The sequence below is a fragment of the Mobula birostris genome, chromosome 2, assembly GCF_030028105.1.
Source record: "Mobula birostris isolate sMobBir1 chromosome 2, sMobBir1.hap1, whole genome shotgun sequence".
Taxonomy (NCBI): Eukaryota; Metazoa; Chordata; class Chondrichthyes; order Myliobatiformes; family Myliobatidae; genus Mobula; species Mobula birostris.
The window spans coordinates 80,670,738-80,683,558 of NC_092371.1; the positions used below are offsets into that span (position 1 = coordinate 80,670,738).

The 12,821-nt window shown below is 42.6% G+C and overlaps 1 protein-coding gene across 2 annotated transcripts in view; it reads left to right on the forward strand.

Annotated features, from left to right (window-relative positions):
- LOC140188022 (casein kinase II subunit alpha) overlaps positions 1-12,821 on the forward strand; it is a 124,008-nt gene that overhangs the window by 16,553 nt on the left and 94,634 nt on the right. The window lies entirely within an intron of this gene.

A 12,821-nucleotide genomic window follows, 5' to 3' on the forward strand; every position in this document is an offset into this window, starting at 1 on the left:
TTGACAAAGATGCTGTTGAAGAGGTTTTGGCATCCCATGACCAAGAACTGATAGATGAAGAACTGATGCAATTGGAAGAGGAAGGGATAACAATCAAAACCGAATGCAGTAGCGAACGGACCGAAAGTGAATTTGTCCAGGAACTGAACATGAAGCAACTGTGTGCGATTTTCGCTACAGTTGACAACAATGATTGCAGAGAAGTACAGCTTTAATATTGAAAGGGTACGTAGGTTTAGGGCATATTTGCAGGATGGCTTGAGTGCTTACAAAGAACTGTATGATAGAAAAATATGCGAGGCTAATCAGTCAAGCATACTGTCATTTTTCAAGCCTTCCACATCAGCCACAGCAGACGACGAACCTCAACCTTCGACATCGAGGCAGGCAGACATAGAAGAAGATGACCTGCCGGCTCTGATGGAAACAGATGACGATGAGATGATACCCCTGTGTCCCACCACCCTAACCCCTGGGCCGTGGACCGATACATTGCCACGGAGAACGCAGCGGAAGCGGGGACGCACCCAGCACATCTTTAAGAAAAAAAGCCGAAATAAACAAGCTAATTAATTAGGTACCGCCTGGCACATAAATGTCGGCCCAGATCAGAGGCGATTGCCGATTGCATTGCCTCTGATCTAGGCCAACATTTATGTGCTGGGCGGCACCTAATTAATTAGCTTGTTTATTTCGGCTTTTTTCCTAAAGATGTGCTGGGTGCGTCCCTCCCGGCCACCGCTGTACCCCTGCATGCTTTGCGGATTGTTATCGGTTGGCGGTCTGGACGTTGGGGTCCACTGCACCACCCCAACCTCCGACGACTCAGCCTAACACACTATCATCAGTGTGCTCGGCGCTGACTTCCCAATTCTAGTAAGTGATACAACACTGTACATACATTATTTCTACTTTGTATAGGGTGTATATTTTTATGCGTTATTTGGTATGATTTGGCAGCTTCATAGCTTAAAGGTTACCGGAGAGAGTGTTTTTGCCGAGAGCGCTTGCGCGCGTGTTTCTGCCGAGAGCGCTTGCATGAGATTTTCGCTTCGGAGAACAATGCGGCAATGATTGCAGAAAAGTATTTCTACTTTATATAGGCTGTGTATTTATCATATCATTCCTGCTTTTAGATTAGATTATGAGGACACGCAGTCCTCTTTTATTGTCATTTAGTAATGCATGCATTAAGAAATGATACAATATTCCTCCGGTGTGATATCACAGAAACACAGGACAGACCAAGACTGAAAAACTAACAAAAACCACATAATTATAACATATAGTTACAACAATGCAACAATACCATAACTTGATGAAGAACAGGCCATGGGCACAGTAAAAAAGTTCAAAGTCTCTCGAAAGTCCCACATCTCACGCAGACGGGATAAGGAAGAAAACTCTCCCTGCCATGCCCAACCACAGTCGGACTCTGAGTCGTTCGAAAACTTCAAGCTCCAATCAGCCTTCCGACACCGAGTACCGAGCACCATCTCTGCCGAACGCTTCGACCCCAGCCTCGGTCGCCAGCAGCAGGCAAAGCCAGGGATTTGGGGGCTTTCCCTCCGAAGATTCTCGATCGCACAGTAGCAGCGGCAGCGAACCGGGCATTTCAGAAGTTTCTCCAGATGTTCCTCTGTGCTTCTCACGTCTGTCTCCATCAAATCAAAATTGTGCACGGCATCGTACTTACAAATACGATATCATTTCACTGGAGAACTGCGTCGTGCTGCCATCTTCTCCTCCCGACTTACTATATGTTACTGTTACTTTAGGGATTATGTGTTACTTGGCATGATTTGGTAGGTTATTTTTTGGGTCTGGGAAAGCTCACAAATTTTTCCCATATAAATAAATGGTAATCGCTTCTTCGCTTTATGACATTCCGGCTTACGAACCGTTTCATACGAATGCTGTACCTTTGGATGGCGGGGGAAACCTGTATCTGAAATGAGCTGCCAAAAGAGGTAGTGGAGACAGGAACTGGAACAATATTTGAAGCATCTGGATAGGTACTTGAATGAGGAAGATGTGGGGGGGTGGTGGTGGAAGGGATATGGAATTAATGCAGGTGGATGGGTTTAATACAGCCAGGCATGATGTTTAGCAGAGATAAGGTGAGCTCAAGAGGCTGTTTCGATGCTGTACATCATTGAGTCTACATTTGAAAAGCATCAAGTCAAATTACCTTGACTTTCTTTGTGGAGTTCAGTGGCAGATGCTCAGATTCCTCAGCATCTTTCTAAAGGGTCCATCTCTCTTGTCTTGCACTAGTCAGACCTGGCTCAGAGACCTCATTCTTTCTGAGAGATGTTTTTGGGCATACTAGGAAGAAAGCTTGACCTTTGTTTTGAAACCTGGTTTCTTTTGTTTAATGTTTTTTGATTATTTAATATTTAATATATTTTAGTTTTAATTTTTAAAATCTTCTAATAAATTACTAAAGAGTGAATTTAATAAGTTTTGATTGTGTCTGGAGGACAGACATTTCAAAAGATCTAGAATATTCTTATTGACAGGATATAAAGCTCTACAAAATTTCCCATTTCTACTCTCCCCCCACCACTAGTTTGCTTCCTGACAAGCAGTTGGGGTCTTAGTAGGGCACTGCAGGAGACCCACTGGCCACTGACATTGATTGGCCTTTGGTATCCAGCCCAGTTAATTGCAGATGGGCAGAACCTGCTGGCATTGTGTTCAGGCAATTTAGCTCATTGTCACAATTGTGCTAGACATCTGCAGATCTTCCATATACTTCATAATAGAGCATGGGCTTTAGTGTGATGTAACTGAATAATGGATTTGTAAGTTATAGAAGACACTCTCTGAGCAAGGAAATTTAATTCATGTCATAGTATGAAACAGATCCTTTGGCCCATCTTATTCTGTTAACCACCAGAGCAAGTCCCATTTGGCCCATATCCCTCTAAACCAGAGATTCCCAACCTTTTTTATCGAATAGACCAATAATATTAAGCAAGGGGTATGTGGGCTACAGGTCGGGAACCTCTGGTCTATCTTTCCTATCCATGCCACTATCTAAATTCCTTCTTAATCATAATTGTACCCGTCTCTAGCACTTCCTCTGGTAGTTTGTTCCACAGACCCATGAGTCCCAGTGGGAATAGTTTTACCCCAAATACCCCTTAAATCTTTCCTCTTTCACCTTAAGTGTATGCCCTCTAGCTCGAGACTCCCTTACCTTGGGGGGGGAAAAAGCTGACCATTCACTGTACCTATGCTTCCCACATGATTTTCTATACCTCTATGGTTCTCCTCAACCTCCTACACTTTAGGGAAAAAATGCTCTCACCTATCCAGTTTCTCCTTATAACTCAAAATAATCTGCAGATGCTGGGGCCAAAGCAACACTCACAACATGCTGGAGGAACTCAGCAGGTCGGGCAGCATCCGTGGAAAAGATCGGTCGACGTTTCGGGCCGCAACCCTCCCTCAGGACTGTAGAGGGAAGGGGCAGAGGCTCTATAAATAAGGTGTTCCTGTGTCTGCCTAAATACTTATTAAACATTGCTTTCATGTCTGCTTTCACTACCACCTTTTACATTGCGTTTCAGCTACTAGCCATATGTATATATAAAAACACAAGTTGCCTGGTAATTCTCAAACTTTTTCCTTCTCACCGTAAAACTATGCTGTCTAATATTTAACATTTCCACCCTGGGTAAAAGACTAATTGCCTACTGTTTATTTTATGTATTTCTATCAGCTTGCTCCTCAGTCTCCAAAGCTCCAGAGGAAATGATTCAATTTTGGCCATATAGCTAATTCTCTTTAATCCAAAAATCCACCTTAAATTCACAACAGGCTGGATACTTATGAGAGATCAGGATCCTATCCTGGTGAACCTCTTTTGCGCCCTCTGAAAAACTCCAGTTTGGGAGCCCCTGAGCTTGAGCTTTATGGATGTGGTAGTGAGATAATGCAGCAACATGACTTGCCAGCGTTTATACTCAACACCTTGACAAGTTCCACAAGGTTCTACCATTTATTGTACACTATCCTTTAACATTTGACCTTCCAAATTACAGCATTTCACACCCGTATGGATTAAACTCCTTTTGCCATTTCTCTGTACAGATTTTCAACTGATCTTTGTCCCGCTATATCCTTTGGCAACCTTCCTAAGTAACTGCCAATTTTTGTGTCTTCTGTAAACTTTGTAATCAGCCCACCTACATTTTTATCCAATTCATTTATACAGATCACGAACAACAGAGGTCAGAGCACTAAACCCCGAGGAATGTAAACCTCCAGTCAAAATAACACTTCCCTCAGTTTTTTTGAGATTTATTACCGGGAAGATACAACTTTCTAAGCAATCAGTCTTGAGAGAGAAGTGATTGCAATTGCCATTGACTCTGTCATTGACTTTTGGTATGATTTTCATGCCCCCCAACCCAAAGTTGAGGACATCCTGAATCCCAAGTGAAGAGGTGCGTAGGAGATGTGTAGATATCAAACTGTTGATACGACTTGAAATTTATTGGTAACTCTTTTTGTCTGGCACAGTGCTGTCAAGACAGATAGCACTGAGTCTGGTTCTCGTTTATGAGTTCAGTGGTTATGGATTCAGTTTTAGAATTTAACCCTTTGGTTTCAGTTTGAGGGCTGTGCAGAAAAGGTTATTCCATTAATCTTTGTTTTTCATTGATACATGTTGCTTCTGAAAATTGACTTCTAGCTGATGCTTTTGAATGTAGTAGTAATGTGTACTTGCTGTTTTAATTTTGTATTGGATAACTTGTGTTTAGTGATATGTGACACAACAGTGATAGAGTGAGAAATAGTGTAAATTTTGAGATGAAACCAGTTGCAGTAAACTGGCTTTTAAGCTTTGTTCCCAGCAGTATTAACTAACCGAATCATCATATATATGTGTAAATTTCTTTTTCTTAACATAAATTAAGAAACAGGAGGGGAATACTCCCGTCAAGCATTCAGTAATTTCATGACCCATACGATGTGTGAGCTCAGCTGTTTTCCTACCTGAATTTTAAAAAACACTTTATTCTTCTTTAGTTCAATTCACCTCAGCCTTGTAAATGCTTTAAGAACGCATCTCTGAAATATTTCTAAGGTGTAGTTTCTCATATAGTACAATAGAACTCATTACCCTATGAGATAGCTGCCATTTGATAAACTACTCACTCAAGATCTCTGAGGACCTAATCTGGTCCCAACATATCGATGCAGTTATAAAGAAGGCAATATAGCAACTATATTTTATTAGGGGTTTGAAGAGATTGGGCATGTCAACAAATACAGTACCGTGGAGAGCATTCTGACAGGCTGCATCACTGTCTGGTATGAGGGGGGAGGGGGCTACTGCACAGGACCGAAAGAAGCTGCAAAGAATTGTAAATTTAGTCGGATCCATCTTGGGTCACTAGCCTACGAAGTACCCAGGACATCTTCCAAGGAGTGATGCCTCAGAAAGGCAGCTTCAAATTACTAAGGACCTCCAACACCCAGGGCATGCCCTTTTCTCACTGTTACCATCAGATAGGAGGTATAGAAGCCTGAAGGCACACACTCAGCGATTCAGGAACAGCTTCTTCCTCTCTGACATCCGATTCCTAGGTGGACATTGAACCCGTGAGCACTAACTCGCATTTTTAATAAATATTATTTCTGTTTTTTTGCATGATTTTTAATCTATTCAATATACACATACTATAATCAATTTTATTTATTATTATTATTTTATTTTTTTCTATATTAGGAATTGCATTGGACTGCTGCTGCTAAGTTAACAAATTTCACGACACGTGCCGGTAGTAATAAACTTGATTCTCATTCTTCTTGACTTGCGTCTGTTTAACATTTCATCATGGTTTCCTTGAACAGCAGAGAAGTGGCACGTTTTAACCTTTCAACTGATAGTTAGACTTGAGCAGGTGTTCCAGTCTTTTTTTATATACCATGGAGCCTTACCATTAACTGAAGGGTCTGTGGACCCTAGTTTGGGAGCCCCTGGACTACAGCTTTATGGATGCAATAGCGATGTAATGCAAATTTACCTATGTGGCAAATTAGTGGGCTCGGTGATTATAATCTAAATATGTTTTCCATCATATGCATTTGTACTTTTATTGGTAAATTGCCAATTGTCTTAATGGACTACATGAAGCATGAATCACCTTAACAGATACTTGTAATCCTAATTTGGGATCATGGTGTTTATAATATAACATCCTAAATGTACAAACTGTAGTCAAAATGACAGTAAATAAAACTCAACAATAAAAATCACTTTGGAATTGTACTACAACCCCCATCCCCACCCCACAGAGTCACCTGGGCATTGAATAGAAATGCAGGTAGATAAGGGAAAGGTGTAAAAACACCATGTTTGTTGTATTGGGTGACTTCAACTTCCTTAAGGAGTTGTATCTCCTTAGTGCAAGAGGTTTAGACAGCAAAATTTAGGTGCATCCAGTTATGTTTCTTAAATCAACATGTAGATTGTCCAATAATAGGGCCATACTGGATGAACAGCTAGGGATTAATGATCACAACACAGTGGTGGGTGCATGGAATGCACTGCCTGGGGTGGTGGTGGAGATGAATATAATGAGGATCTTCAAGGGACACTTCCATAGGCATGTGAATGTGCAGGAAATGGAAGGGTTTGGACATTGTGTAGGCAAGGGATTAGTTTAGTTAAGCATTTATTTACCGGTTTCGTTAGCTTGGCCTGTTGCTGTGCTGTACAGTGTTCTGTGTTCTAATCATAAATCATCCTGGTGTAGTTTGGTGAATTAACTGAAGAGTATGTACACCAATTGAAAATGAAACATGATCAAAGGGTATAGATGACATTGAACCTTTTATAATGCAGATCTCTCAGATGGATTGTTTCAGTGATTCTTATTATAAATTTAGGAGCATTAATTCCAAATTGTGGAATTATATTTACTTTGAAGTGAAAGCTAGTTTTGATACTTCGATGTGAATTGAGATGCTTATTATATGCTCCAATAGTGATGCTACTTAGCAGGGGTGGCAAACATTTTGAGAGCGTGCACCCAAATTGGCTATAATCTAAAATTGGGTCATGAGACTTTCTGAATAGATTCTAACATGTAGCAGCTGCACGAGCTTGTGTGGCCATTAGACACTACGCTGTGCTTTGAGCAAAGTCTTTAAATAGCGTCAGTTGCATGTGTTTTTGTTAAAAACTGAGATCTTTGTCACCAACAGTTGAGGAGAAATAAGAGGCATGACAGTTTAGAATTGTTTTGCTCACTGGGGTTTCAAGTATTCAGTGTTGGAGATGCTAGAAGTTAGGAACTTCAAGTTAGGAACTAAGATGAATTTGAAGATAACGGCAATCATCTTGAATGTTCCAATGAAAATGAAGATTTGGAGGATGCAGTCGTTGATAGCATTTGTTTGAAGGCAGTCCATTATCTACATTAGATCTCTGCACTAATTTTGTTCATTGACAGTCAGTCAAAAGAACAAGTAAACTGGATGAATTCCTTCATTGATAACTATTAGGAAATATTAGTTTTATAGTATTGTAGTAATATTGCTAGTATTCTAATTTGTTCTATATTTCATTTAAATGCATAATTTGGTACTCAGTTAAACAGTTTGTCTTTTTATACTGTAACTATCTCCTTGAAACTTTGGCCAAAAAATCTCTAGTGTGTGCCATCTTGAGCATGCGTGCCACCCCTGTATGTAGAACATTTACTGTTTGCATTAAAGCTTTACCAACTTGTGCTTAGCACAAATAATATGTATTGAAAATGGTTATAGCTATTGTACACAGCATAAGTGGGATTAGTTCTGGTCCACAATCAGATTTTCATGTGTTCAAATTTTCTGGTTCTGATGGAAAATGGCTGTTGCCAGGGAAACTTTACTCTTAAAGGTGTTTTGTTGATTTACTGTTAATCTTGTTGTTTACTGCATCTATGTGTATAAATAGCCAAATGAAATGTCGGTGTAATGTATTTGAAAAATGTTGAGAATAACTTCATCAGTTTCTCATAGTAGGGGAATCTAGGACAAGAGGGCATGACTTCAGGATTGAAGGACATCCATTTAGAACAGAGATGTGGAGAAATTACTTGAGTCAGAGGTGGCAAATGGTAGTCATAGTCATATTTTATTGATCCTGGGGGAAATTGGTTTTCATTACAGTTGCACCATAAATAATAAATAGTAATAAAACCATAAATAGTTAAATAGTAATATGTAAATTATGCCATGAAATAAGTCCAGGACCAGCCTATTGGCTTAGGGTGTCTGACCCTCCAAGGGAGGAGTTGTAAAGTTTGATGGCCACAGACAGGAATGACTTCCTATGAAGCTCGGTGTTGCATCTCGGTGGAATGAGTCTCTGGCTGAATGTACTCCTGTGCCCAACCAGTACATTATGTAGTGGATGGGAGACATTGTCCAAGATGGCATGCAACTTGGAACAGCATCCTTTTTTCAGACACCACCGTCAGAGAGTCCAGTTTCATCCCCACAACATCACTGGCCTTACGAATGAGTTTGTTGATTCTGTTGGTGTCTGTTACCCTCAGCCTGCTGCCCCAGCAGACAACAGCAAACATGATAGCACTGGCCACCACAGACTCGTAGAACATCCTCAGCATCGTCCGGCAGATATTAAAGGACCTCAGTCTCCTCAGGAAATAGAGATGGCTCTGACCCTTCTTGGAGACAGCCTCAGTGTTCTTTGACCAGTCCAGTTTATTATCACTTCGTATCCCCAGGTAATTGTAATCCTCCACCATGTCCACATTGACCCCCTGGATGGAAACAGGGGTCACCGGTACCTTAGCTCTCCTCAGGTCTACCACCAGCTCCATAGCCTTTTTCACATTAAGCTGCAGATAATTCTGCTCACACCATGTGACAAAGTTTCCTACCTTAGCCCTGTACTCAGCCTCATCTCCCTTGCTGATGCATCCAACTATGGCAGAGTCATCCGAAAACTTCTGAAGATGACAAGACTCTGTGCAGTAGTTGAAGTTCGAGGTGTAAATGATGAAGAGAAAGGGAGACAAGACAGTCCCCTGTGGAGCCCCAGTGCTGCTGATCACTCTGTCGGACACGCAGTGTTGCAAGCACACGTACTGTGGTCTGCCAGTCAGGTAATCAAGAATCCATGACACCAGGGAAGCCTCCACCTGCATTGCTGTCAGCTTCTCCCCCAGCAGAGCATGGCGGATGGTATTGAACACACTGGAGAAGTCAAAAACCATGACCCTCACAGTTCTCGCTGGCTTGTCCAAGTTGGCGTAGACACGGTTCAGCAGGTAGACGATGGCATCGTCAACTCCTAGTCGGGGCTGGTAGGTGAACTGGAGGGGATCTAAGTGTGGCCTGACCATAGGCTGGAGCAGCTCCAGAAGAAGTCTCTCCAGGGTCTTCATGATGTGGGAGGTCAATGCCGCCAGTCTGTAGTCATTGAGGCCGCTGGGGTGCGGCGTCTTCGGCACAGGGACGAGGCAGGACGTCTTCCACAGCACAGGAACCCTCCGGACCCTCAGGCTCAGGTTGAATACATGGCGAAGTATTCCACATAGCTGAGGGGCACAGGCTTTGAGCACCCTGGTACTGACACCATCCGGTCCTGCAGCCTTGCTTGGGTTGAGACCTTTCAGCTGTCTTCTCACCTGTTCAGCTGTGAAGCCCATCGTGGTGGTTTCATGCGGGGAAGGGGTATAGTCATGAGAGCAGGGTGGGAGATTGTGAGGAGGAGTAGGAGGGGAGAGTGGAATATGTGTTGGTTGGGGGCCGACAACAGATGGCTCATGTGGGGGATGGGCAGGGGCCACAATGTCAAATCTGTTAAAGAACAGGTTAAGTTCGTTAGCCCTGTCCACACTGCCTTCAGCTCCTCTGTTGCTAGTTTGCTGGAACCCAGTGATAGTCCTCATCCCCCTCCAGACCTCTCTCATGTAGTTCTGCTGGAGTTTCCACTCAAGCTTCCTCCTGTACCTGTCTTTAGCCTCCCTGATCCTGGCTTTCAGGTCCCTCTGTATTGCCCTCAGCTTCTCCCTATTTCCATCTCTAAACGCCCTCATTTTAGCGTTCAGGATGTCCTTAATGTCCTTTGTTGTTCATGGCTTGTTATTTGAATAACAAAGGACAGTTCTTGTCAGAACATTGCAGTCCACACAGAAGTTGATGTAATCAGTGATGCACTCTGTGAGCCCATCAATATCCTCTCCATGTGGCTCACAGAGTGCCTGCCAGTCTGTCACCTCAAAACAACCGTGGAGCGCCTCATAAGCTTCCTCCAACCATTTTCTCACTGTCCTTGAGGTTGCAGGTTTACTCTTCACCAGAGGCATGTAGCAGGGTTTTAGCTGCACCAGGTTGTGATCTGACCTTCCCAGTGGGGGGAGGAGAGAGGAGCTGTATGCATCCTTAACGTTAGCGTACATCAAATCCAGAGTCCTCTCCGCTCTGGTTGTACAGCTGACATAATGCGTGAAGTTGGGCAGTGCTCTAGCCATGGTAACCTGGTTGAAGTCACCCGAGATGGTAATGAGGGCACTCGGGTGCTGGGTTTGTAATCTGGCTATGACGGTGTAAATGATGTTACACGCCGACGTCGTGTTGGCAGAGGGAGGGATGTACACAACAACCACAATTGCATGCGAGATTTCCCTTGGCAAATAATATGGCCAGAGTCCAACAGCAAGAAGTTCAATATCCAGGCTACAAACACGTTCCTTGATGGTAATATGCCCAGGATTGCACCATCTGTTGTTTACCAGAACCGCAAGCCCCCCCCCTCCTTTACGCTTACCGCTGTCAGTGCAATTCCGGTCAGCTCGAATGGTCTGGAAGCCCCCTATGGAAACGCTTTGATCGGGTATGTCCTCCTGCAGCCACGTTTCAGTAAAACACATGACACTGCTCTCCCGAAATGTTCTCTGACTCCTGACAAGCGCCGTCAATTCGTCCATTTTATTCCCCAGCAATCTCACATCTCCCATGATGAGAGAGGGGAGACACGGCTTATAACTTCTCTTCTCCATAAGCCTCTGTTGTCTCGACCCGGTCCTCTTCCCTCGCCTTTTTGATCCCACTCTGCATCCTCTGTGTGTTTTCCTCTGGATTTCAGCTGGGATGTCTGCTGCTCTGTTCGCTAAACCGGCCAGCATGAGCGCAGTCAGCTGGTCCCTGGAATAAACTATGCGGCCATCCTGCTGCCACGCTAATGAGACATGTCCAAATGTAACTATTTCCAGTGCTAAAAAAACAAGTAGAACTCTCTCCACCAGCATGCTAGAGAGGGTGCAGCTTCAACGTGTTACCGTGAGAAAAAAATACAACAAATAACCTAAGTTAAAAAGTTTAAAAAGTAAGAAACTAAATGGAGCAACTGTAACAGGCTACATGCACGACCGGTGCATGCGCACTAATCGTGGAATATATTCCACAAGTGGCTATGGAGGCCAAGTCATTGCGTGTTTTTAAGGCAGAGATAGATAGGTTCTTGATTAACCAGGGCATCAAAAGGGTATGGGGAGATGGCAGGGGAGTGGGGATGACTGGAAGAATTGGATCAGCTCATAATTGTATGGGCAGACTTGATGGGCTGAATGGCTGACTTTTATGTCTTATGGTCTTATTAATGCTATTGTTTTTACCATGTCATGGGTGTGAGAACAGTTTTGCAGAATCCTAGTTTATAGTTCCAGATGAGGAGATGTGCTAGTGTTTTATGTTTCCCATTTAGAATTTTCAGACGCTTTTATTCAGCTCAGCATCATATTCAGGAGTCTGACACTGTACTCTGAGTTTGAACCTGATATCAGATGTCACTCCCACTTAAGGATGCTGAACTGTGAATGTTCACACCACAGGTTTCTAAGCTGCATCAGGAGATCTCCGGCCAAATGTCTTTAAAAAAAATACTTGTGCCATTTTTGCTTTTCAAATTACTGACATTCCCAAAGAAATGATGGAAACAGGGGTGAAGCCTGCACTTTCAGCATTACCCCTCTCACAACAAGGTAGTTTATTTCTGTGTTAATATCATTAACTATTAATGTATTGCTGCGATTGTGATTGGTATATGGTAGTATAATGGTAAATTAATAGACATGCAGCCAGAGTTTTAAACTATTTATCCAGAAACATGAATTCTAATCCATGTTTAATTTAATTTCAAGTAACTAAATTAATCTAGACAATTAAAAGAAAGAACCTTATTGCTCTAATAGTATGCCCAAAACTATTAGGTTGTTGTAAAAGTTCATGGGGTTCACTAATGTCCTGCTGTCCTTGCCTGATTGACTTGAGACCCACCAATGTTGTTGGTTATTACTTGCCTCAGTTTAGAAAAATGTTGGGAAGGCAATAAATGCCAGCATTGCTGGTAATATTCTTTTAGTTTCAAGGGAATACTGTTAGAATTGGATAACGTGTCATGGGGCCCAGCTTTCCCTGGTAGTTTGCTACGAGTTATTCATTTGATAATCAGTGGTTTCGCACTACTGGTATAGTGAGAAAGACCAGATAATGGCTGCTGATGGGGCTGAGGCTATCTAATTCAGCTGTGGTTTCATTCAGTTTGGTTCTCTTTTTGGAGAAGAGGATATAGACATCTTATCAGAAATGCTGGGGAGCCAAGAGTCTAATGAAAAAGGAGAACTGAAGGAAATTAGCAGTAGATATAGAGTTGGAGAAAGCCACAAAATCCCAAGGACCCAATAACCTGTACCCCCTAAAGAAATAGTTATAGTGATAGTGCATGCATTGTTTGTCACCTTCCAGAATTCTATAGATTATGGAATGGCTCTTGCAGGATGGCA